This window comes from Patagioenas fasciata, chromosome 19 (assembly GCF_037038585.1).
Source record: "Patagioenas fasciata isolate bPatFas1 chromosome 19, bPatFas1.hap1, whole genome shotgun sequence".
Lineage (NCBI taxonomy): Eukaryota > Metazoa > Chordata > Aves > Columbiformes > Columbidae > Patagioenas > Patagioenas fasciata.
The window spans coordinates 6817544-6845096 of NC_092538.1; positions in this window are offsets into that span (position 1 = coordinate 6817544).

The following is a 27553-nucleotide window of genomic DNA, read 5'->3' on the forward strand; positions in this document are numbered from 1 at the left end:
AAGGCTGAATCTGCATCAGTCTGAAAACCAGGCAGCAACTGCACCAAGTAACGTGATGAACTACCCAGCCCTACATACATTGTGCGTTGCTCCATAAAATCCAGGCAATGTGGCCTGCATAGCTTTCAGCTTGGATGGGTCAGCAAAGAAGATTTTTGATTAAAATGAAAAGATTGAGAAATGGGATCTGAAACTCTATATCACACAGAAATGATACCCAAGGTATATTAAGATTACGGTTTCCTTTCAATTAACAAGTGGGAGACAGCTGTCTGTCTGTCACTCTTTTTCTTCCTTGAACACAGACACTTTCAAAGTCAATCCAAATCTTTTTGTTCCATCAGCAGGTTTATCCAGTTACCTGCAGGACGCAGAACAAGTTTAGGTACCAACTAGTACAAGTCAGCAATGGGCCCAGTGTCATTCTCCCTCTCTACTTGCTACATCTGACAAGCTGATTGTCAAAGGAAAGAGAAACCCTTTCCCAGACACGGTAGGTTTGAGACTCAGGTCTCTTCTTAGACTTGCCGTTTGTCTGTCCCCTTTGCTAAGCACAGTTCAGGGAGTGAAGAATAAGGCTTTTTCTTCCGGACCCTTTGAGAGATTTCCTATTAGTCACTAGGATAATTAAAGGTTCCAGTTGCATTGCATTAGCACCTTTCATGTCATTAGAGTCCAGCTGCAGTGCGAGAATCACATATTTGCTGAGACTCCTGTGCCAGCCAGCGTGCCGGGAGCAGAGTTTTGCATTTCATCACTTTGTAAAAGAAATACAATTAAGCAGTGTTCCCTGATCGTATTGCAGGGCAGCTTGCAGAGGGGCTCTAAGCACCAATCGCCACAATGTCTGGCCATGAGTTGCATTGAAATGGTGCCTTGACGAGGTTTTATGAACACATTGTAATAAATCCATGGCCGCCTAAGACTTCTTAATTGTCAGTGTACTGCACACCCAAGCTCCCACAATGGAAATGCCAGTTGCACTTGGGCACTTGCTTCACACAGCACATGGTATCTCCGCTTGACTTATAGGAAAATCTTCACCCATTATTAGTAGTGCAGGTGTTGTGCCACGGGGTTGGGGAGTTCTGAATTCACCCTGCAAAAGGCTGCTGGTGCAGAGATTTAGTTCATTATAACATTGTTAACTGACAGACTTGTGCGCCTGTCTAGTCAATAACAGCCTGCTAAAAATATGCATTAACCAGAGAGAATGAATCAGCCCCTAATAGCAGTCTGCCTGATTGTCAGCTTCTATCTGTCTTCAGTATTTGTCGGAACCTTGTCACTATTGTACTCCAGTAGCTCCAAGCCTCTAACATATTTATTCTCCAAACACCCCTCTGGGGCAGGGCGGTTGTTGCTCTCACCAGTTTACAGATGGGAAACTGTGATACCAAGAAGGAGAATGATTTGCCCAAGGTCACATAAGAAATCTGCAGCAAAACAAGGAGTAGCACATCAGCTCAGCAACCCCAGGGGGGTTAACCTACCCCCAGTCAGGACATCCTTCTTGTCTCCTTCCTCTTTCAAATCAGAACTACGGCAATTTACACCAGTAGAAATTCTTTTAGATTCCTTGAGAACACAGAGCCTTCCATTTATAACTGGATAAAATATTATCTAAATGTCCCCCAAATCTATATTATCTAAATGTTCCCAAAATACTGACATCCCAAAGCCAAACTTTAAAACATCAAACACATACACTTCAAAACTTGTTTAAAATCAGTGCCTCCTTTAAGCCAAGTTCTAGCTCTTCTTTTTGTGTGCATTTCTTGTAATTGCTAACACCTCTAGCTCCAGGTGCAGGGAAAGAACAACCACTCTCCACTTCTGTTGGGAGGTCTAGAATGAGCAGCAGTGTTAGAGAAACATGAAGCTGTGATCTGGCTTTGAGTCTTGACAAGTACATGAGTCCTTTAGTTCATGTACCAAACATGTTTCCTTGTAATTCAGTAAGCTGACACAGGGCCTTAAGGAATATTAACTCATGTGTTACTGTGATGCTGTGATTTACTATAATATTGCTATTATTAATGTTCCTCATGTGCTAAACAATGAACAAATACTAGATAGAAGTGATTCTTTATGTGAAGTTTGCCTTCCAAATAACATATGATAAAGGAGAAAAGATAAGGTAAGAGTGTGGCAGTTGATCTCAAGAACATAGACATAAGGTAACTAATAATGGGCTGGATACTTGCCCAGTTTGTGGGAGCTGTGAATTCAGGCATGGAAGCTGAGCAGTGCCAGTCACACTAGAGGGGAAGGATGGTGTAATCAGGTGAGAGAATCAGTGCCAAATGCACATTACTGCAGCCTGGCTCCACGTGTCTCACTGCACTAGCTAAGAAACCCAGCCATGCATGCGGGGCCCCTTGAGCAGCCCTCCTCTATTGCCTGATGAAGCACTGCAGCTCTATTCTCCAGTTTACAAATGAAACACAGAATTTTCACTCTATGGCAAGACTAGAAGTGAGATGGTAGAACCAGCAAGATATAGTACAAAGAAAAAAAAAGTTCCATTTCATTTTCTTATCTTTCTTACTTTTGCCTCACACACACGTTTTCAACAAGGACCACACACAGTGTACTATGTGAGGGGTACCTCCTGTTTCTTCTTGCACACAGCTTCAAACCCCCGAGTCGTAGCTACTACTGTTTCAGGACCACAATCCTACACAAGGAGGCACCATCAGAAGAAGAGCTCCATGGTTTCTCTTGGGCTGGGGGGAGACTCAAACCACCAGTTCTAAGTTCCTCTGCCTGCCTTTCCTCCCCGTGATTTTTTCTTTCTCTCTACGGTGTTGGCAGGGTTGCTTCAGGAAATCAAACCCCCTGCTCCACTTCTCTGGGTCTTGCGGGCAGTTGTGGCTTCAGCTGCTGCAGAAGGTGATGACTCTGCAGGTTTCTCCCTCCTGCCCTTGCAGTCCATGGAGGTCTCCATCGAGAGGAGATACTCAAGCCAGCAGTTGGTGCAGCTGCTGTAGCTACTGACTGGTCATGGCTACGGGGTGGCGTCATTTAGAGGAAAGGAGAAGTGCCCAAAAGGCCTGTCCAGCTGTGCAACAAACACAACAAGCTCTTCCTGGAAAAAAACGAGGGATTTCAGCGTTTTGAGAACCCCAAAGGATTTTCCTCCACCTTCCTACAGGTGGAGCGATTGGGCAGCCACTTGACTGAACCGTTCTCATGCCCTCCCAGCCCACCAACAGCAGACTCTGTTCAAAAGGCTTGTGTGCAATTAGGTAAAGCAAACTTCAAAGCTGTCTAGTCCACTGACCCTATATGAGAAAACCTAATTAAGGGAGTTAGAGATGGGCACAGTGTCATCTTTTACCAGGACAGACCTTGCTGGAGGTACGAAAAGTTTGAATGGGGCTCTTAAAGCTGTCGTTTTGTGTCCTACCAAGGAGGAACTGAGATCAAGGCTTCAAGGACAGTGTTATTTGGATATCTGAGATGTCCATTTTCAACTCACTGAGATCTGGCATTGATAATTTCTAGTTCTCCTAAAAGGCTAAAACATCAAAGGAGAACAGTGAATGGTCTCTGTGAGATGAATGAGGGTTCCCCAGCCAGGTGACACTAGGCAAGTGACTTCACCTATTTGCGCCTCTGCATCAGCATCTACAAAATGGAGATGACAGCAAGGTCTGGGAATGACCCCAAGTATGTGCTTAAACTTGACACCAAAGGGTGACATTAAAATGAAAGGTGCCTAGGAAACTGCAGACAGCACTCTAATGGTGAACACCAAAAGGAGTAAATTCACTCCATAAGAAGCTGGTAAACTCTCTCCCAAATGAGAACAGGGTTAACTTCATTTATCTGCTTTCCCTCTTGTCGGCCCTGCTGGCAATATTAGTTATTAAGGAGTCAATTCAGAAGTAAAAACCCTAACAATCCATAACAGCCCCATTAATTAACACCCTGAACTTCCTTTGTGCTATGTAAGTGCATGGTTAGTGCCTTATACAAAGCTACTAATGCCAGGGAAAGTCTCCAGAATGTCAGCTACTCAAATGCTCACAGATATTTATGAATTCACAACTTTTTAGTGAGATGGGTCACTATTGTTAACCCCATTTCACAAATGAGGATATTGAGGAAGAGAGAGGGGAACTGACTCATCAAAAACCACCCTGTATTAGAGACAGGAACAGGACTCAGATCTCATGACACCCATTCCTGAGTCTTAATCACTATGAGATCGAAGCTGTAAAACTTTGCATTTTCTGAGCGCTGGAAGAGAAGAGGGGAGAAACAAGAGGCAGGAAAGGTGCAGAGCTTCTTTGAGTCAAAACTAAATGCGAGTTTCCTGGAATGGAGCCACCACTAATTTCAATAAATTTACTTAGATCTTGAGCTTTGGGATGGCATGAGCAGCTGTGAGTCATCTTGGCCAGTCAAAGGAATAATTAATTGTTGTGGGCAAATCTCAAAAGGTTTAGGGGGTCAGGTAAGGTAAGCAGCTAAGCTTATCCTTGACTGCTCTTTTCTGCTCTGCGAACTATGCTGGAGACACTCACTAGAACACTTACCCCATGGTTTCCTTATGTCAGGTCTGTCCATCTGTTGCACACACATTCTGCTTTGTCTCCTATTTTGATTATAAACTATTCAGTGCTGGGATTGTCTCTGTTTTAGAGGGTTTTATAGCACCTGCCATTGCACGGCTCTGATCCATACAAGGATAAACCAGTGCCAGAGGTGCAATCATCGCCCAAATAGTAATAGGAGGCTGAACAGTTTGGCTCCTGAGATTTTTTGTGTTTCCTGATTAGAGCAGGAGTGGTTTCCTTGTGGTGCTTTGATAGTTTTGCTCCCAGCACAGCTCCCAACCAGGAAGTACAAGAATGCAGAGCAATGATAGCCAGAATTTGCAGAACAGCTCAGCATGCACCATCAGCAGCAGATCTGCAAAAGAGCTCAGCTCCCATTTAGGCACCAAAATCAGTCTCTAGATTTTCACAAGTGCCAAGCTGGCGGGCTACCGAACTCTTTAGAAAATTCGTCCCTCATGGCATCTTCTGAGATTTGAGGATCTGGCTCAGCTTTTCAGGCTGAAAGGGAAGCAGAGCTATGTGAAAAGTGTCACCCTGACTCAGTGCTGGGTATTCTAATTTCTGCAGAAGTTTTAGCCCCTCTTATGAGCCATGCAAAAAAAAAAAAAGTGTTGTGTTTTTTACCAGTTCTCGAGCAAAAATGCAAAGCTCAGAGTAAAAAGATGCCTTTTTTCCCTGTTCTCCTGCCCTGAAAACTCGGCATCTCTCCAGCTCTACTCCTTAAGCAGTGCCTGAGGTTGGTGACTGCCCTTCAGTTCTCTAAAGGTCAGACCCAGGCAAAATGAAATCTCATGGAAAATGGAGCACGAGCTGTTCCTTCCCAGTGTCCCTAATCCAGGCAGTATCCTACATGATGGAGTGTCGCTCAGGGCAACTGCTGCTGATAACGTCTGGAATGGGCCAGGACAGGTAGCTGTAAGTGGGTTGCTGACACTCTGCTCCAACTCCGTGCCTTCCACCACCGCCTCACCTCGCAGTCGGGCACCAGCATCATTGGGCTGTGAGGGGTGACTAGAGGGACCTTCTATCTCATGGCAAAACCCACCAAGGCTCTTTGAAAGTATGACAGGCTGTTGGCAGCTGCTCTATTGTTTCTGGCATGTTTGCAGGGCACAACCCTTGGCATTCCATTGTTAGCTGATACCTAACAGCAAAACCTCCTCTGAGCTGGGCTGGCACTACAGGGCTAAAAGGAAAGGGGATGGAGGAGAAATAAAATCAGCAGACTGCAGTGTGATGCACATGGAGAACCACCCACTTAGAGGAGATGACCCTCATATTTTGATGAAAATTCACTACTGAAAATGATTTGTGCGCCCAAAATGACAGAATTGTTGACATTCAAGAAATTTATTAGCTTATTAGACTCAGAAAGAGTCCTGGCCAAGCTTATGGAAAGCCTGCCCAGTATGGTACCATGCAGCACAGGTTTCTGGGATGTACAGTCTGGGGACAGCCGTCATGTGAAGCTGACAATATCAGCTCTAGTGGGAATGTTCCCATTGTAGATTTGGCCCAGCAAGTGACCTCCTGATTTTGGGTGTTCTTTGTTTCCCTGTTTCCCTGTTCTTTGTTGCCTGATTGCTCCTTTTCTGTTCCAGTGTAGAATCAAATAACCATGCCAAGCTATTGGTGGTTTTAAAGGAGTTTGATTTTTCCACTGGGGTAGAGCAGAGGCCTCCATAGCTCATCGTGCTCTGTCGGAGGTGGCGACTAACATACCTGTGGAAGCCCTGAGAACCTCACGGAGAGCCGATAGGCATGCAGGAATTTAAAAGCCCTGAAGCCATGTCTGAACGGGGAACTTCAGAGCACAGACTTTCAGGTTCAGTTTCATTTTGAAATGTCTGTAATGAAACATTTTGATATTTAAAAGTTGTTATAATTTACATTCCCTTCCATGGGAAATTTCAAATATGTCACTTTTTTTGCACTGAAATAGAACTTCTCACCCCCTGCTCTAAATTTTCCAGGAATTTTCCCAAATTTCCAAATTGCAGAATCACCCATAAAGCAGACATGCTGACTTTCAACCCTCTCTAGTGCCATTACTCCTCAGCCTTTTTTTCCAATTATGATTACATTTTAAAGAAAGAGTTTATAATCCCTTGCCAAAAAAAATTAGCTTCCAAGTCTGGAGAAAGGTTCCCTTTTGTTCCTACTAAAGAGATATGTTGCCTGGTGCTGACTGGGAGCGGAGACACTCCTGCATTCCCAGCCCTGACACTAACTGCCCCTGTGGCCCCAGGCTAATCACTTAAATGCTCTGGCTCAGTCTCCCCATCGGTAAAACAGAGATAATGATACTTACCATCTTCTTCACAGGGGTGTTGCAGAGAAATAATTAGTTTGTGTCTGTAAAGCACTTTGAAGATAAAACGCACAATACAATTGATAATAATTATTGCTATGCAGACTGGTTCTCCCCTCCCTAACAACTTATTGGTGCAGAAAGGTAAGGAAAACCCTGAACTGAACTCAGGGCCTCTCCTGGTAAAGCCTCAATTGCAGCAAAATGTATCCAAGCCAAAACCATAGGCCAACCACCCCAAAATTTTGTAAGCATCAAATCCGATTTAGCGACCCCAGTTCCAACTTGCCAAAGTTGGATGTAACAGTGCTTGGAAAAGAGATTTGCTTTTCAGTGTCTCTTTTTCTCTGGTTCCTCTCAGTTTTAAATAGCATTGTGTGCCTTCAAAAGCTTCCATCAGTCCCTGATACCTCTGCCTTTCCTGGCATGGGGCAGCAGCTTATTATACACCAGTTTGTTACAGCCTTCGCTTCAAAGATCTACGGTTCAAAGGGTCCTAGAAGTGTTGAACAGGTCAGCACTTTAATGCTGATCCACACATCTTCAGAGGGCAGTAACAGAAGCACAGTTTTGTTCCTGGGGGAAACAGAGAATAACTGGTTTGTAGAGTTCCCTTTGGCCTTAAAGCTGGCCAGAGAATTGGATGCTCCTGGTGGCAAAGATCAAGCGTCACGGAACCCTGGAGTGGATGAGCATGTAGGGCTGTGATGTAGTGAATGAGTGAAAATGTGTCTTTATGAGTCACTGACTTGTTCTGAACGGGAGCTGCAGAGGGGCAGAGGAAGGAGAAAGGAATAGGGGAGTAAAGGAGAAAAAAAAGTATCAGAAAGGATAAATTAATCTAAACTAGTTCTTTCCATGCACTTATTTTTAAAGACAAGTGATAGAGGGATGGCATACCTGAAGATTATCAAAACCAGACCAGAGAAAATACTACCCTAAATATACCTCCCACACAACCTGAACCAGATCCTCTCCTCAGACTGGGGGGAGGAGGGGAGGAATGAAAACAACATAGATATGGATTATTTGCTAAAATATTTTTCATTTGCACATAGACTTGAACTTCCTGAACAGAGGGTCAAAGTCTTCTGCAAAAGGCCCTTCTTGCTGCATTCATGGCCCAAGAGGAAGCGAGAAAAGGCAGAAATTGTCTTGTTCTGCTGAGATCCTAAAGATCGTTTTCCAAACAAGTTTGAAGAATTAGTCACTGGACGTATCTTTAGGCTGAATCCAAACATTGAACCAAAATGACAAATCTTCCTTTCTGATATCAGCCAAAGTGGAATAAGCCTTTTTTGCACCGAGTATATTCCTTGTCTTTTAAATTGATCTGAATCAAATACGGTATCAAGCCCTGAAAGAGCTTTGCTCTTACCACCTTTATGTGCATTTATATATACACACGCTGGTTTTAATCAAACGCAACATGCATGAAAGCAGAATTTGTCCTGCAGTATCTAGTTGGGAGATGAATATAAGCAGATTGAGTAACAGAACCAGATGTTTTGTTTGTCTGCTTTTTAAAAAAAGACGAAAACAACAAAAGGGGGTCTGCAAGGCTCTTAACTTGGGAAGAGCAACGTGCTACAGCACATGGATTAAATGCATGACAGAAATATATCACAAACCAGGCGTATCAGAAAACTGCAGCATCTCCTGGGTGCGATTTATTGCAAAACATCATTCAACTACAGATGCCTACAGACTGTAGATATCTAGACTGTAGACATCTCCAGACAATTACAGAAAGACTATTTTGCTGGCTTAAGTAGCATGTGGGTCTGACAGTAGGGAGGGTTGAATTTCCCACCAGGGGAACAATTCCAGTGATAGGCAAGAGTAAAAGAAGTTCGGGTTCTAACAGAACCAGCTCCATCCCAGCTGCTCGACTTCAGCTTGGTTGTCAGAAATCCAGTCCATAATTAAGACACTGCCTATTTCTTATATCCCTTGTTCCATCTCCTTGCTTCTGGTCCCTGAAGAAGGGTGTTTTCATTCACTGGTACAGCAGGAGCTGAACACCAACCTGTAGAGAGTACCTGTAGTCTCTTAGTCTGCAATAGTGTTTCCATTTCCAAAAGGCATTTTTTGCCATTACCCATCCTGATACACATCCATGACCAGAGACCTGAAATTCTCCATAGACACTACTGCAATAACTGATGTTTCTGTGAGAACGTAGGGCGATTGAAAGCATATGAAGTGCACAGGTGCCTACTATAAACAGAGATTTCATTTGGGAAGGAGAGCATGCTGTATCTGACGTAACCTACGGAAGTGTAGTTCTTCTGAGTCTCAGGTGAAACTGTAAAGCTGCCTTGTCTAGAAAGCCTTGTCCTTCTGCTGAGTCTGCCTGAGGCTCATCCATCCTTGCACCTTCAGAAAAATACTCAGAAACATGTTTCCCTGCTTCTTTTTCCAGGGCCTGGGTGGCATGATCTCTTAATGCATCTGCCTGTTTACGTTAGCAAAATGGAAAGCAGCTTTGTTTATGGAAAAGATCTATTTTTGTTTTACTTTTTTTCTCTCAACTAAACTGACTTTTATCCAGGATTGTGTTTTGCGTGGGGAAAAGAAATGCACTGCAATTCTTAGCCCTAGCTTGAAAGTCAGGTCAAGAGGAAAGGGGGAAATCCTGATCATATTATTTAATTTTGTAGGATTACACTGCAGCCTGGAAATCTAAAAGAGCGGAAGAGTTAATATCCCCCTCTTCTCTGCAACATCTTGTTCTGCGTCCTGGTGCAATGACATTTGCTTGTCTCCCACATATATTTAGACAAGCCAGATCAAAAACAAAATCAGTATTTCCATCTTATGGGCAGGGGGACAGTGTGTGACATCCAGGGGAGAAAGAAATTTCAGAAGCCATCATGCTCCCCTGAGGATAAATCATGTCATTGTGTGTCTTTCAACTTCTGCAGACTTTGATCTTGTAAGAGATCAAACAGGGTCAGGACATGGCTGGTAGATTTTGAATGAAACCCAGGCAGGGCTGCGACGTGGAGATGCCGTGGTGAGATGCAGAGCACAGCATGTGATGTTTTCCCTCACGGAGTAGCTGAGAAGTACACATGTATATGTATATTGCTTTATTGCCCAGAGGTGAGGGGTCCTGCTCTTGACGTGGCAGTCACACTAAGGTCTGGCCAGTCCTCGTCACGAAAGCCTGGACAGTTTTTGGCCAAAGTTCATACTTAAAGCTTGGGTTCTAATTTTACCCATAGTGCTGAGTCACAATATGGATTTCGTCAATTCTCCACATCCTCCTCAAAGAGATGGAGATCATACTTTCCTCTTTTGCAGAGCTGTACTGGCCTCTTTGAGCTGTAGAGCTGGGCATTGTATAAACTATGGCCACCGCTTTATGACGTTTAACAATTCATGGCAAAACCCATATATAACCCTATAATATATCCTTAAAGCTCTGTGACATAGAGAATGTGTTATCCCTACATCAATTATGAAGATTTAAATATGTGTGTGTGTGTTATGGAAAACAGTGGTAACATTGTCTACTATGAAGGCTGTCTGACTTTCCATGGTAATATATTTGTATACATGTGTGTGACTTTGTATAATGTACATAAACATAACTGCATTACAAAACACTGTGTTAATGCAATGTTATTTTGATTCCAAAGCGAAGTGCTTGAAAACGAAGGAAATTACAGACTTCAGGTGGGCCATGCAACTTCAGTTCAGCCCCACTGTGCATACGGCTTTATGACACAGCCATTTGGCATATAATCACACGCGGGTTTCATACCACAGTTTTCCTTTCTCCATTTTCAAAGCCTTGTGCAAATCACAGTACTGGTTGCGCCCTTCAGAATAACAGCCGTAGGAATTTTTAAATACAAGCTGTTTAAGTGACCTAAATGTAAGAGTTTTTTACTACTATCCAGTAATAACATGATATGATAGCCAGGGTATGCACTATTAAAGATAACGAACAATGATAATAACCCTTAATAAGTCCTAAGAAATAATAAAGTAGGTAATGAGGTGCCAGTTTTCACAGTTAGCCATGAAATGTTTCTCATATTGACTTGAGGAAAACCATATCAGGAGATGAAAATGACCATTTCTGTTGATTTACTCTCACTTCTGACAGTTCTTCCTAACATCAAATTTGTGAACTGGAACAACGGAGCTTAACCATGTTCTGATACACGTTTGGCGCAGAGAAATCTTTTGAAAAATGCAGAATCGATTGAAAAACGAGGAACAATAAGATATCAGCTAGTTTCTGGCTGATTTCCATCTGACATTGTAAAAGCATCCAAGACTATTTGTTTAATTTGAAATAGAATAGCGAGCCATGCCATTCTGGAACCTCTCCTAGCACATATGCACACACACAGAGCCCAGCAACAAGCTCCCTGCCCACAGCCATCTGTCCCGGGTGCCAGTTGGAGCAAACCACTGACATTACTCACCCAGGAGCTCATTAGAGTTTCCTCTTCATCTACTGGGCTTTTGTAAAAGATCACAGTCTTTGGGAATGTGCAGCAGGGAGGACAAGCATTCTGGACTGGGGTGCAATCTTTTCCATTGCTACCTGTCCACATCAAAGCTGATGCACTTCTGTTGCAACTATTATTATCGTCACTCAGGACAACATCCCTTCTTCCTGTGGGACCAACCTAAAATGACTGGTAGCCAGTCTATACCGACCTTCGCTGGACTTTTTCAAGAGTTTATTTCCTTTTAGCTATCTGCAAGTTTGTTTTTAATCATCCATTTAATTCAAACTTTTCCCAGTTTCCCATCACCGCAAGGGAAGTCCTCACTGGAGCAGATTTTCAAGAGACACCACAGCTCGGTTCCAACATTGCATACTTCATTCCCTGTGATTTCACTGCTGGTCAGCCCATATTTAATATTTCAGTGGAGTTTCCTGCCCTTGAAACTTCATAAACACTTTGGGACAGAGATTATTTTATGATGTCAGAGTATTCAGTGTCCGCAGCAAGGCCCTGATCGCAATGACTGCAATATATTAAACAAAAAAATGACAAAACTACAGAGAAAAACTCTGGCACACAAACAAATCCTTTCTCTTAACTTCTACCTGAAGCAGATGCCGGTGGTATATTTAACGTGTGGGGCTTCGCTGATTTACACCCTTTGTAAAAATCAGTATTCAAAGCTCCTTTTCATGTGCAGCTTCCATCTAAGTAAAGGGGATACTGCATATCAAAGGCAGCTGCACCAGCCACTTTAGATTTATTAGTAAATCCATTGAAAAAACATTTCCAGTGAAATAAATCTCAGCCTGCTGACTTCCTCCTATTCTTTACTTATCCTCTTATTGATTTTTGTCTCGGAGATTTAAACCTCTCAATTTGTTTTATGAGACACTTGTCGAACAGATGACAAGAAAAAAGACAGTGCTGGATATTTTCCTTAGCAGTTTTAAGTAGAAATAAAGAGCATTTCTTTGAAATTAGTCTTGCTCTTGTGACACAGTGGGAAGAATATATCTGACAAGCCCTTTAGAAGGCTTTAGTTTGTGCACAGAGAAAGCTCAGCGGCTGCCACCAACACAGCTTTGTGGCAGCAGTGCCCCAGAAGCTCATTGACAAGTTTGACGTGTAAACAAGCTGTTGCTAAAAATATTTAACCTAGGGGACCCTGGCTAGTTGAAGGGGCTAGTAATGGAATACAGATCCTTTCACCTCTAGGCATGCGTTCCACACTAGGCCATGGACTCAAAGCCATTATCGTCCGGTGGCAGTTCAGAGGAATGAGTAGGTGGGCTCTGCTCTGTGTCTTGTGAGCAAATTGTTGCATTACTAAACCACACTGGGAAGCTCAGCTGGGACCTGGCACCTTCTGGCAGCTGGGCCAGCTCCTCCCAGGAGGACACCAGGGTGTCCTCCGCTTGCTCCCCTCCAGCTCCCTTCCAAGGACGTGTCACCGGCAGACACTGGTGTCCTTGCAAAAGCTCCCTCCCAAGTTGCCACTGTTGCTGTTGCGGAGGTGAGAGGAGATGGAGGGGAACATCCATTCCCATTTCGCTGCTGCCTTCTGCCCCACAGCCTGAACCTGTCCCAGCAGACGAATCCCCTCAAGGCGCTACTCTGAAACTGAAACCCCAGCTGTAGTCATTTCTAAAGGTTCTCTAATAGTGATTTTCCAGGAAAAAAGGTGACACAGGCTAAAACACCATCTCCACCTTGGAGGCTGACCTCCAAGAGGCCGAGCGAGTGGCGGTGACACAGCAGCAGGAGGGTCACTCACCGAATGCAAGGCTATGGCACCCACCACGGTGCAGCCCCAGGCACAGCTTGGGGTGATCCCACAGCATGGTCAGACACAGCAACAACAGCCATTGTCACACACATCCCAGGGCTCAACCATGGCACCTTGTGCCCTTTCCCCAGGGCTGAGCTGAGCTGATGGGGTGCTGAGCATGAACCCCTTCCCACCAGGATCTTTGTGGGGGCAGATCCACCCCCCAATCCCAGCCAGGCGATGGCAGCTCAGAGCCTGTTCCTCTCCTTGGTGACACAGGGACCTGCCTGCACCAGGGTGGCAAAGCAGGGATGGGGAATTTCTATTCCGGCTCCTTTTCAATTGCTATTTCACTCACCCTCCTTCACGCTGGGCTGTGTGCTCCAAGATGGCTTTGCTAGCTTTCAGGCTGTCCACTGCTGAATTTCACCTCATGTCACGTGCTCCATACAGATTTTATACACGTATATGGCATTGGTGGGAGAGGTTGCTCCCAGGTGCTGGGTTTTGTACAGCTGTGGCAGGATGCAAACCCCCCTCTTTCCCCCTCCCTCCTTCAGTATGGAAGGAGTAGGCACATCTCCCTCTCTCTCTGCTGTTTGAGGCTGACAGCTGCTTTTGTTGGGCCCCAGAGGACCCTGACCAGGGTCGTTAAGAGAAGGGAGGGCAGAGGTGCCAGGGAGCTGCTGGGCGCCTGCGGCCAGTGTGGGGGATGTTTGGAGGCTTCAGGGGCACCCACAGCCAGGGTGGGGGTGCAGAGAAGCTTCTGGAATGCCCACAATCAGATCTGATCAGGCTATAAAAAACGGGACTCTCGTCAAGACTCTGCCCATTGTCGTGGGTCTCTCGGAGCACAAGCGGTGATGTGGCTGCCGAGAGCCCCCCTGGGATGGAGACTCTGCTTGCCTTTCCACCACGGGTATGAGTAAAATTAACCCTCGCAGAATCGCGAGTGTACACTTTCTGTACTCACTACGAGTACGTGTATCCCTTTAAAATAACCCCACACCGTGTTCAGCCAAGTGTGGACTCTTCCCGGACTCATGGACGGCTCCGGCATTGTTTTGGTGAAGCCACGTGCATGCACTCTGTGGACCGCCTGTTGTATTAGTTGCTGCCCCTTAATAAATTTTCCTCAACTGATATCCGAACCTGTATTCAGGTCACTTTTGGAGTGCTAAAACCCTGTTTCTCACTGGTTTAATAAAAGTTGTTATGGTCTCCGTTGTCCCTTAAACGAACCTCGGGGTGCCCCCGTGACAACGGGTTGCAGGGTGTGCAGGCTCTGCCAGCCTGAAGGGCTGTGAGAAACCAGGACAGAGGTGGGAGACACTTGATACCTGCTTTCTAGAGAAAAGTAGCTTTCCCAGACTGAGTGTTTCTGCCCCAGTTGCTTCAGTTTCTGTCTTCAGTTGCTTGGCAGAGGACGGTGGGTGCCCTAAGAAGGGACTGAACGCAGCACAATCTCCCGCAGGCCATTCTGGAGAGGAATTTAAGGTTTGTCTCCTGTACCACACTGTATCTTTACAGGTTTTTCTGCCTTCAAAAGTGGGAGGATTTAAATCCATTAATTAAAAAAAAAAATATATATATATATATAAACCTGGCATCTCTCCTGGTTACTCGTTTTGTTGTGAGGCTTTTCAGTTCCCATTTAAAAAGAGACATCTCATCCTGGGAGCTCCAGGGCAAACTCCATCTCCACGTGCACAGGAACATGATGTTGCTAGGCAAGGTTGGTGTTAATTTAACTTTGGGAATAGCAGGAACAATAGGACTGGAAGGGGCCTTCTGGTTCATCAGACTAGTCCTCTGTTGTTAGAGGCAACTACATTATATAATCCCTATTGCAAATGAAGCTGGCTCTATCCTAAAGCCAGCTAGGTTATTTTTGTCCCCCCGTGTCCATGGGAAGGCCCTTGGAGAACCTCGCTGCTGTGAGGACGTATCCATCTGTGGAGTATCTTGCTCTTATTAGTCCAAAACTGCACAGCCTGAGATCTCATCCTGCTACATTTCGTCTTTTTCCTAATGCTCTAACGCCCAGGATCACACAGGTTTTCCCCTGGAATACTCTGTCTCTCCACATTTCCAGTGCCGCCCTTAATTTGTGTCATCAGCACAGTCCTACAGCAAGATCATTGATCCTATTTGATATTTTTAGCAATCTTAAGGTTTTACTTTGAGAAATTATGCCAGTTACATGCCAGCAGGTTCTCCTTCAGCACAGCTATCGTTTCCCTTTTTGAAGGGAATGCATTGGCCAGGGTTATCCAGCCTGGGTAAATCTATCCATTCCTATACAGGGCTTTTAAAATTCAAGGATGTATATGCAACTCATGTTCTTCTATCGTATATTTTAAGGATGATATGTCCCATATTGGCTGAGAGCTTTGTGAACTAGCCCTCTGGAGAACACCTGGATGCCGCACCTTACTATGGCTCTTATTAGGGTCTCAGCATGGGTTCCCTATATTTATAACCTCCATTTTCTTTTGTTCTAACTCCATGCAGATTTTTGGACACAATTACTGTTGAACCTTTCTATAGGATTTGTTTCCGTGGGACCTCTTGGCAAAGCAGGACAGAAGAGGATGGATGCAAGAACTTTACTCCTCATTGCAGAAAAATCCAGAGGATCTGCTGTTGTCTTGCACCCTGACTATCGCATTGAGTGTGTAAGCGTTTCAGAGAAGGAGGAGGGGTCCTGTTACAAAAAGACCTGTTTCCCACCCTCTTTTTTTGGCACTTCTTAGAAGGCCTCTTTGGAAGGGACTAATGGCCCTCTGGGACAAGCCCCCTTCTGCCAATAACCATAGGTCAAAAGTTAAACTGAACTGCGAAGAATGAAAACCGGATAAAATACACTATAAATCTTGCCATTCTAATTGAGAACTGTCCAATGCAAACTGCAGTAGTGTGTCTGTTTTAACTCAATGCTCTACAAGAGGCCAGATCCAGCTTCCCTTAATGGCTTGAAGTATCCTACTGATTTTTACTGGGACTTCTCACTTGATTAAGACAAGCAAGATTTGGACCCATGCAGTCTCCTTGAAAAGACTTGAAGTTTGATAGTTAGTTTAATTTCTCTTCCGCAGTTCTAGGAGCAGAATGATGGTTTTGATTTCACAGTAAAGGCATGTTCATCTCATCTTTCGGGCAGAACTGACGTGACTATATGTGCGTGTCTGGGGGCAGAAATTTGCAGGACAGAAAGATCTGTGGACAAATAGAGCTTATACAGAGAATTTCTTACTGAAGAAAAATGTGCCTGAACATAACATGCCATCTAAGATGTTTTATAGATATTTTTGCTGTCTGAGGTAAATGGGGGAGGATTACACCTATTTTACAGGCTGGTGAAATTAGCGCATAAAGAATTTAAATGACTCACCCAAGATTACACAATAACTCAGTAGCAGACCCTGGCAGACGTTTCATGAGTCTGGAGTCCCAGTGTTTGGAACACTGGCCCAGATTGTCTCCTTGGTCATGTCATCTCTGTCAGACATACATCACTTCCAGACACTAAGAATACATATGGAGTCAAAAATAGAAGAACAGAGCTTGTTTATTCCTCTGCTTATATATTAAACATTAGTTAGCTTTCAGTGAATAGTTTTGCTGTTTACATTTTTGTAGGAATTCTAATTATTGAAGCAATTCAATCCAGACTTTTGCTATTCCCTTTCACAAAGGAACATATAGATACTGGCACAAAACTACCATTACTATGGGCAGACCACCGTGGTTCGCATCCTGGCAGCTCGAAGGAACAATCTTGTAACATCAGAATAAAGCAGTTTTTTATGAATGATACACTTTGGAGCTCGTCTCTGAATAGGAAACTTTCAAAAATAATTATTTGAAATTATATCTCTATACCCTGAGCTATTTTTTTTCTTCAGGCTGGCTAACATCTTAAAATTGATCATGAAAATGTCCTTTGAAAATTATACCAGTTCTGTGGAGTTTATACAGTCTATATACGTTGGTGCAGAGAATATTGTTCTTACTATATAGAATGTGTGTGACAGAAGAGAGAGAGGGTTAAGAAAGGGAAAACATATACTGGAATGTAGTGGCATAACAAATCTGTCCCTAATCTTGAAAGCTCCATAGTGCATGAGTAATGAAACTAAAGATGAATTATTACATCTTGCACTCATAATTTACAGGTATGTGCATATTATCTTACAGCATAAATATTCCATTTATGCTTTGTGATGATGTTTTTCTCCATATAGGAAAATAAAAGTAGTATTAGTCACATGTCCATAGCTTTGTCAGTGGCTGCAGAATGTTTTTCTTTCGGAGAGGAAAGCATACTGAATAATGCAACACTTACACTTAGGCTGGTTTTTCATACATTGACACTTTCAAAATCTAGAAGCAGTTCTTTTAATTTTAAGGGCTACCATGTCTGCTCCCTTTATTCCTGCCCTTTATCATCTTACACACCATGTTCTTATAGACAAGGGGGGGAAAAAAAACATTCCAGTGTCTAATAAATCTGAAATCCATCAGGGGCCGCAAAGCGTTCATTCTCCTTCCTTGGTTCAGATCGTGTTACATTCAGCAGCACAACAAATGCACTTTGTGCCCGAACGCCAGTGGATTAAGCACTTTCGTTCATTTTCGCGGGGTGGGAGCTGATTCCATTTCTTTAGAGTTTTGAAAAATTTTAACAAAGAGCTGCACGATTGATTTTCAAGCAAGGAGACGGAAAAATTGTTTTACAATAGTTGTTTCTGACCAGAATTCTAATATTGTTAAAGGACTTTTAAAAATACTTTATGATACTAACCTTCCGTAGCACACAGCGCTCTACCTTTGGTTTTCTGAGCTAATGTATGAGAATCTCTGTGTGCAGGTCTCAGTGGTCCTCTTTTTGTTCTTGGACCTTTTGCTGCCCGTTGCAGTGAAGCTGCACATGCTGTGCTTTCTCAACTGGGAGTTTTACTTTTGTTCTTTCCTGTTGCATTTCCCTAAAATAAAATATTTGGGGGAAAAAAAAAATCAGTATTTTAGTACTATTTGTGTAAGGAAATGTAATGTGTGGCCGACTTTTTGGGCACACCAGGACCGATTTTCTAACACATGATCTCACAAGTGTGAGAGATTTTATTTCAAAAGAGCTCAGTTCACAGCTACATACCTAAAAGAGGGGTAGATTAATAGGTGTCAGGCATTTTAATAGTTTCTTTCTGACCCTTGTAGCCAGACTTTTTTAGAAGAGCTGAGCCCTCAGCAAGGTGAGTTCTAGAAATCAGAAGCCAGTTATGCATGTTGAACCCTTCTGAAAACGATGGCACTTCTTTGAGATACCCACATGGCAGCTTCTGCTTCTGAGAAATGGAAGCATTAATAACAAGCTAAATCATTATTAATGAAATGATCAGTGAGCGATATCCATGAAATCCTTTTAGATTCATAGACGCTAAGTAACAGTAAAACAAATAATTTGTAGAAGTCACCTGTGAATTTTAAAAATGTGCATGGACATAACAGTTCCAGATTTGTTCCACACAAGAAGTAAGTTGCATTTAGCAAATCCAGAGCAATTTGCAAAGTGAATCCTTCCCAATGGGTACAGTTTTAAGGAAGAAGCAGGACTTAGCTAGTCCAACTACGGCACTTTGACGTGGCACGAGTTTTCAAGTCTCCAGGCACAAACACTGAAGAGAAGTAGCAAAGAAAAAGCAACAGGACAGAAGTTCAGGGACAGACTTTCCAATGGGCACGTGCCGATGTGAATGATCAGCTGAATCGGTGTGTACAGAATTCGGGGGGGTTCCAATCACCCATTAGTATTTTCACGCTTACCAAAATTAAGCACTTCCATACACACAAATGGGCAGGTTTGAAAGCATCCGTGCTGAGCGGCATGCAGATACACAGGGCACAGCTCTAATCGGATCGGCTCTCAGCACAGATTCGCTGTTATATGAACTTTTAGTCTTGTCCTCAGCTTTAACAGAAGAGAAAGCAGAGCAAACCCTCCAGCCCATCCCTTCCTTGGCTTCTGTGCTGGACTGAACAGACCAGAATTCAGACCTCTCATAGGAGGTAAGAAAAAATAAACTAAGTCTTCACGTTACTTCTGCCAATTCACCACTTTCTTCTTTTCATTGCCATGTAAATGGAAGGATGCAAAGACGTTTATTTTTTCCCCTTATCACTAAATCTGTTATTTTGAGTGCACAGTGGACACCTGTGCATTATAGGACACTTCTGCCCCACTCGTGTTTCATCAGGAGCAGATTTTCAAACATGAAAAACTGGAAATGGTTGCTAGTGTTTCAAAGCAGAAATTGTCCTTTGAAAGAAAACAATGTTTCCAGTGCTGGAATGAAATGCTTGAAGTAAAAATGTCATGGTCCTTAAGAAATCGTGGATGGTAACAGTAAGATAGCAGAGGGAGAAAAAGAGATACCTTGAGGAATAATGTCTGGTGGTCACTCAGTTCTTTGGGTGTTATGCCAGGCAATACCACTGCTTTATTTGTAAGGAGTCATCCATTTAAGCTAAAGAAGATGACCGTATTTTAAAGCAGAAGCATCTGTTTAGAGCTGCAGTCCCCAGTGAGTAAGTATTTCTTAAGAAACGGTTGAAACTGTCAGTATTTAGGAAAGCTGGAGGTATTGCAGCCATTTCCTATCAGATGATGTCTCTCTAAGTATGCAGGGTAATAGGACTTTTTTGAGCAGATTATGTTAAATACTAAACCGGACTTCGTTAATGCTGATGGAAACACAGAACTCAGTATTCTGTGCAAAACTACATTTTGAAGGATCTGTGCAAAATCATGATTTGAAGGAAAACCTTTAAAGTAAGTCAGAGTACCGCAGTTAAGAGCTGTTAAATCTGATACTGTTGTAATGTGACACATTTCAAAACTGAGTATCATTTTGAAATAAGAAGTAGCAATGTTCCAGTCCTGTAAAAGCAAATTCATAATTTTTTACGTTATCGGTGGTCTTTGTTTCTACTTTTTAAATGAATTTCCATCAGAAAACTTTGTGCGGGAAATAAATGTGGCAAACTTACTCTCAAGGATCTTGAGGCAAGTAATTATTAATTATTTTTTTTCGGTTCATTATTCTGATTAAATAGTGAATAAAGTAATCACCATTTACCTATGGGCTGCTGGATTTTAGTTTTGTGGCACACAACTGCGACAGAGATCTCAGAAAGTAACCGTGTTGCCTTCGCAGTGCTGGCATCCCTGATGATCCTTGTCCACTGACAGGGTAATAATAAACAGAAATGCCTTTTGAATTACAAGTTCCAATGGAATCACAGGGGGAAGGTCAATGTTTGCCAAATTGAGGAAGACAAAACTGGTATGAAAGGAATTTTATGTTCAAGCTTCTCAGAGGGGATTAGAAGTGCTTTCTTAATAGTGACTGAAAGGAAGCTGGAACGGTGTCACTGAACATCCAGACATTGCCCTGCTTATGCACATACACACACAGCCGCCACGTACGGCAGCACAAGCAGCAAATGCATAAAGTTGCTGCAATGTTTGAGGGGCTTTTAAAAGTCTTTTTTTTCCATCCTTCGTCTCCACATGCTAAATATATAATAAGATACCTTGTTTGCTTGCCCTGTAGACCCACATGACCAAAATGAGGGACATTAGTAAGTGTTAGAAAAAGTATTCAAGTGTGAAATGAATTTCTCAAACATTAATAAGTATTTCTAGAACCTCAGTTTCATAATTTGACAGTTCCACAGTTAATAAATCACAGCAAAAGGAAAGTGTGATAACAGCAGAGCAAAAGGAAGCCTGGATCTATGAAGTGCAACTGAGGGATAAGTGAAAGAAGCATGCTGATGACCCTGAGTTTACTTTTGGGTTTTCTGAGCTTTCACTCAATTAAATTCATTCCTCTCCTCTAAAGACCTATTATGTGCCTTTACCTACGTTCCTGACTGATTTTTCTTGTAATTCAGCTCCTTTGCCAAGTTATTTCCATGATTTAAGGAGCACTGATTAAAAAAAAAAAAAGAAGAAGTAACGCTGAGATGAAAGGAGCATCCACACTGTATTCGAAAGGGTTTTCTAAAGAGGTGGGTTGATTTTAATTAACTTCCTGAATGAAACAATTCAGGTCTGGAGCTGGCAATCTCCAATAATCACTCTTTGGCCTCTGGATGAAAAAGAGAGTCAATTACACAAAACAATGCAACAAAAAGGCGGTCAATGGAAGGAAGTAGTTATGTGTATTATGGCAGTATACACATTAGGAGAGGCTCAGCGTTTAAAGGCCCCAAATGAGATTAGTCCCACTGGGTAGACACTAAATACACATTGGAAGAGATAGCTCCCCTAGTCCAAAGCTTATCTTCTCCACGGGACTAGTTCCTGTTTATATATTTTGAGCATTTCCCCTAATTCAAACTCTATATGCACACAAAAAGCCTCAACTTTGCTGTGAGTTGTTGTCCCGGGGCAGCACAAACTGCTGTCCCAGTTACCCACGACCGTGTGCCGGTGTGACCGTTCGGTAACATGAAGATCGCTCAGCATCACTCAACTGCTCCTGCATCCCTGATTCTCTCCCTCTATGCCCCTCTTGCGTGTTCTAAAAAGGGGTGACTTGGACCACATTTTCTCTGGGAGGAACTATATCAGTGCAATTGTATCAGAGCAAATCCAGAGACACAAGCCCAGTTGTCTCCTCTCAGCAGTTCACCTTTCCCCCTCCTTGTGTTTGCCCTGCAGCGAAGCACCATCACCCTTTGCAAACACTGGTACTCTAAAGACCAGAGCCCAGCAACATTTGAACGGAAAGAACTCAGCTGAGTCAAAGAACTTTTTGTCTCTCTTTGGTCTTAATTTTCTAGAAGTCCTGGTGTGAATGCAATACTATGCTCAGCAATGCTTTAAGAGAGATTCAGTTCACAGCAGCATGACACGTCCTCACTTCAGACACACATTTACACCACTGCACCTTCAGCCTACCCAGCAAAGCTGCTGGGCTTCTGCTGAGCCCACAATGTAAGTCCAGGGGACTGTGCTAAAACTGCTCGGTGGTTTTCTGCCGCTGGGAGAAAGAGAAAACCCTTGTGATGGGATTCAGAATCTGAACTCTGTCACCTGTCAGCTCCACTGACATTAATGTGGTAATTCCGGGTTAAGATTTGGTTTAGGAAGGCATCCTCAACCAGGGGAGCACATTGGTTTAAAAGAAAGCATATTTATGAAAGGATGTCCTGGAGTGGTTGTTTCTATTGACCTAATTCAGATCAGAATCTGACCCACTGACTCTAAGCTCAGAAGACAATTACTGAATAGTTGGACTGGTCAGGTAGCCCCTATGGTAAGAAAAGTAGCTTTTAATAGTGAGATTTCCTTTACTGCTCCTGGTGTATTTTTCCCTTTGTCAGCAGAATCAGTGAGTTAAGAGTAAGCAGAAAGTGGGTACAGGAGGAGCAGGGAGGCTTCAGGGTTGTGCTTTTATCAGAATGGCACATGTCCCATTGCTTCATTCTGAATCACCTGATCTATGGATTTTGCAAAAGAAAATTTGAGGCACTTGAAAAATGAATGAAAGTGATCCTGAACGGGAGGAAGAAAAGCTTAAAGTAAATAGCTAAAGTCAATCTGTCCAAATGTCACAGGTAAGGATGGCTCTGCTCTGCTTAATGACAGCAGAGCAGGAAAGGTGAGGGGGAGGCAGGGACCCTTTTGAAGGGCTGTTGTTCTAATGTACCTGTGTTTATTTTAAAAGCTTTTCAAGGAGGTAGGGAGGGAAGCTACTGTCTCTCAGCGATAAAAGTTGAGTGATTGAAGACACCATTTGGGGGCAATCTGGTCTCTGTCTCTGTAGATGCCCACAAAATTCCCGATATGCAGGTAAAGCAAGCTCAGAAGAACGTGGCTGATGAGAGAGGACTAAGACTCAGGAGTCCCGGGCTTTATTTCTAGTTCTGGCACTGGGTGCATGTGTGAGCACGTAACGTGAAGGTTCAGTGAAACCACCTCTCTGGCAAGTGGGGACAATAGTCTTTACTTCCCTCGTAAGACAGGGAAGCAATGAGGTCAAAGGAGTGTCTGCCAAACAGGTTGGTTTCATGGGTGACAAGCGGCTCAGACACACAAAGTACCTGGTAGTTAAAACAGACCAGAGCTAGATCCTCACTGAAGGAATTCTAATTTCTGTGACGTATCTGTCCCTGTTCTAATTAGACATGGCGTGTGAACATCCGCACCCACCATCCCCCTGTTAACATGGCAAATGATATTATGGTTTATAGCTCCTCTGTTGCAAATGGATTCTTGCTTGGTGTCTGATACTAAATGGGTTCAGGCTGGAGTCTACTGTGCTGGATGTGAGCTAGTCCCTTTTAAAAGACAAAAGCTTTTGCTTTAGTTGCTGTCATGTATAGACACTGTAACCTGGCTCTTGTGGAGAAAGCTGGCTGTGGAACATCTCCCGGCAGGTTGCTGAAGATAAAGGTATTCTTGGTTTTAGTTCCAGGAGATTGTTCTGCCAGAAGTTCAGAGTCAGTTCCAGCACTCGCTGACCCCCGCTGTCCTCACACACCTCGAAACAGCCCTTATTTAGCAGAGAGAAAAAACCTCTTTCTCTCAGCCTCTCTCCTGCGTGCTCTCTCTCATGTAACGTCCCTTATGAACAATGACATATTCTCACTGCTTCTCGTATGCCCTTCCATTGAGATGAAAGCTAGGTCCAGATTTGTTTTTACTGTCATTCCAAATGAAGCCGGAAGAGTTATTCTGGGAATCATCTGCACTCTGCACTTTACCTAAACAAATTTGAAAGGACAGGGTTTTGAATGCAACTGATCCTGCAAGGTAGAGAGGGTCTTTAGTCAGTGAGAGAGAAGGACATTCACGACCATGCTCTAGAAGACTGGCCTTTTTCGTAGCACCTGCCAAATGGTTCCAAAGCTGTTTTCTACCCGTGTTTTGTGATATGATCAAATTAGTCCTCAGGACATGAGGCCAAAGCTGGGAATGAGCGTTCCTGGGCGCTGCTCCCGGCCCTGTCCCCAGTGTGCCTGGTGGCAGAAGGATCAGGTATTCACACACACGTAGCACTCTGACTGTGCTCAGCAAACCCAGCTGCTTTGCAAATCTGATCGTTTTTATGAGTGGCTAAATAGGAATTGAGCTCTCAAAAGGAAAGTGCCCAAAGACTTTGAACAAATTATTTCATATTCATGCAGACAAATCCTTGTCACTAGTGTTCCCTTTTGGCTTGTGGTTCCCAGCCCAGTACTTTACGGTGGCCTTCTCACTTTAATGTCGTAAGAGTCACCCCACAGTAACTCTAAAAACTCTTTAAAATGCCTCATTACAGTATTTTCTATGCAGAGGGACTAGGTGGAATTTAGGCCATACATTTAGGCAGTGACACAGACGGCCAGATTTCAGCAGGCAAATGGTAAACAGGAGACAAAAAGGGAAGAGATGATAGATAAGTTACTGATAGACAGTATAGATGATAGACAATGAAGAGGAGTTTGCACTTCATACAGAATGAGAACAAGGAACTTTGAAAGGTCATAAATAGAAAAGAGGAGGAGGTTACATGAGACAGGAGAAAACATAATCAGCATAGAAACCATCTTGCCCTGAAGTTTGGGTAGAGAATGGAAGTTTCCTTAAGCATCTTTTTCCCTAGTGAGTGCCATGAGACAAAAGGAATTGCTCTTTGGAAAACAAGGCAGTTCAACATAACAAGGCAAGATTATCTTAAGTAGACTGGGTTATTTTATTCATACCAAAGTTCCCTACTAAGCATAAGAATTTTCTCATATTTTCTATGATTTGCAGTAAATGAACACAGTTTCCTAGAAATAAGCCTGAATGCTGTCTCAAAGCCAAGACAAACAGCATCACCCCAGCAAGTCTTGGGAAGTTTGGGTAGAGGTCGGTACCAGCCTCAGTGCAGAGCTCCTGAACAAGCAGAGTCAACGCTCAGCACGGCAAAGCAGTGGGGAAGTTTTAATTTGGATTGGGTTTGGTATCCCAGCTTCATTTGTTTTCTAGCTCATCATTGGAAGCCACAGATTCTGACCCCTAAAATCTCTACCCATGTGAGCTCAGCTCTTTGTCCTTGAGGATCTCTGGCTGCGGCTTAATAGAGCTGCAGCCCAAGAAGGGAGACAGATGGTACTGATGGACTGAAATTATACTCGGCTAAGTGCAAAGCTATAACTGCTATTTGTCATTCTAACATCACTGATTTGTCTAGAGAGAAAAACAAATAACTTGTTGGGGGAGTAAGCTACCAACTGGCTGTGGCCGGGCCAGATTGGAAGTGGGTGTCAGGCTCAGCACACAGAGACCCAGGTGCCATCAGCGCTCAAGGGAGGTTATTAGGATGTCATTTCAGTTTCTTTCTCTGTCTGTCTCTCCCTCTGCTTGCTGTGGAGGTGGAAGGTGCATGTGTTGTGAGGTGAACTAGGGAGTGAAGATAAAAATCTGTGGTAAGGAAATGCTACAGCTTTATCTCTGCTCTTTGATGTGGCAGGACAAATTAATTGATAACAGAACCAACCAAAGCAGATGTGGTCATGGCCTCCTGAACTGCCCTATTGCAAGGAAAGGGCCTAGCAACATCAAAGACAAAGGTCAGCCAGCATTCCCCAAGCACAAAAAGACAAATCATGACAGGCAAATAGCTCAGGCTGCCATTGGAAAGGGGTTATTACCACTAAAGATGATGTCTGGCACTGGGCCACTATCCCAATCAGCTGGGCTCAGTGGCTTCTTGGCCGTTTCCGTACCCGAGGGCAGAGTTTGGGCATAATATTTTTCTGTAAAGGTGGCTGTTACTTTTTGTATAGTGGCACATTTGTATAGAATTTGTATAGAATTAAAGCACAAAGCAGAATCCAAAGAGCAGGCCAACGCCCACAGAGTAAGTTAGAAAATGGACCTCTGGAGGTTTGAGTCCTCTTGTAGCCATGTCTTTTGAAACTACAGCAAACGTACCTTCTCACTTCCTGTTAAGAGTGAAAAGATTCGGGTTCTAGTCCCAATTCTAGTGTTTGCTGTCTGTGTGCCTTGAGCAAATCAGGTCGTCTTTGTAAACCGCAGGTGATGAAGGCGACCACTCTGAGACCTCTAGAGCTAACAGAACTCCAGATTATATCAACATTTTATATCTAATATTGCTTGTTTCTACCATTCCCTTTACTATTTTCTCTCAGTATCTGATGCTCTTCTGCCACGCTCCCCATCCATAACAAACACGTCAGAAATCAGTGAACATTAAACGCTCATAGGACAAGAGCTGACTGCACAGCATTTCTCAGGTTAGTTTCTTTGTTCCCTGTTTGTCTCGGAACAAAAATATTTGTCCTTCAAATATCATCACCTTCAAAAGTCAAACCCTCACCCTCCCAGCAAGTGGCTATTAGCCGACTTGGGTTGTATATATTATTTTTCACCATCCTACTGAATTCCTCCCAGTATTCATCCTTGCATCACCACACAGCATCAGCATGGTTTACCATCAGCATGCCATCAACCCTTTCTCTTCACATGGTGTTTGTCCAAACCATGTCCCAGTTCCTTGTCAGAAGGAGACCCTGGCAGGATCTCCTGCCTCTACCCACTGTGTTTCTGCTAGACAGAAAGCCAGCAGACCAGAAAATGCCTACTAGAAGCTGCTGGATAGGAAGGAGCCATGAAACTTTCCAGCCTAGTCCCCGGACGCCCCAGGACACAGCGTCATACAATAACCCCACAGCCAAAATGCAATCATGGTGTCTAAATGACTGATCCACCCTCACCTAGGAAACCTGCAGCACATTGAGGCGTCTGATCACATATTCCAGGACTTAAAGCAGGGCTTTAGCTACCTTTCTATATTCAGATGAGTAGAGCTGTTACACAGGACACAGACTACGCCATAATCTCAGGATTAATGTCTTTTTACTACAGTAAGACAGTTCAGCAGCAGATCTTGGTGTTCTCAGGCCTCCCACGGGAGTTGCACAGCACTGGCTACCAAGAGATGCTCAGTTGTTCCACTTTTGAGTGTCCTTGTGCCCATTATAACATTGTAACAGAAATAACCAGAAGCGGGGATGTGTTCCCAGCAGGCATCAGTGATTCATAGCAAACTGTAAAAACCAACGTATGACATAGATAAAGGCATTTGAAGCCCCAAGACACAATTCTGGTGTATGTCTGCACCCTGGACTACGTCACCAGAAAACAGAGGACGGCAAAAGCTTCTCTCCCATTCTGTGCAACAATAACTCAGTGGGACAGGTCACATTTATAATCAGCCAGATCCCGTCCTTCTGATGCGGAGAAGCTTAAAGGAGAGATCAGAGAGTAGAAAAGCTCGGAGAGGCAGGCAGGACAATGTTCTCCAAAGCTTTCCTAAAAGGAATATGGACAGTTTAATCTGCGGTACCCAGGCACTGCAGA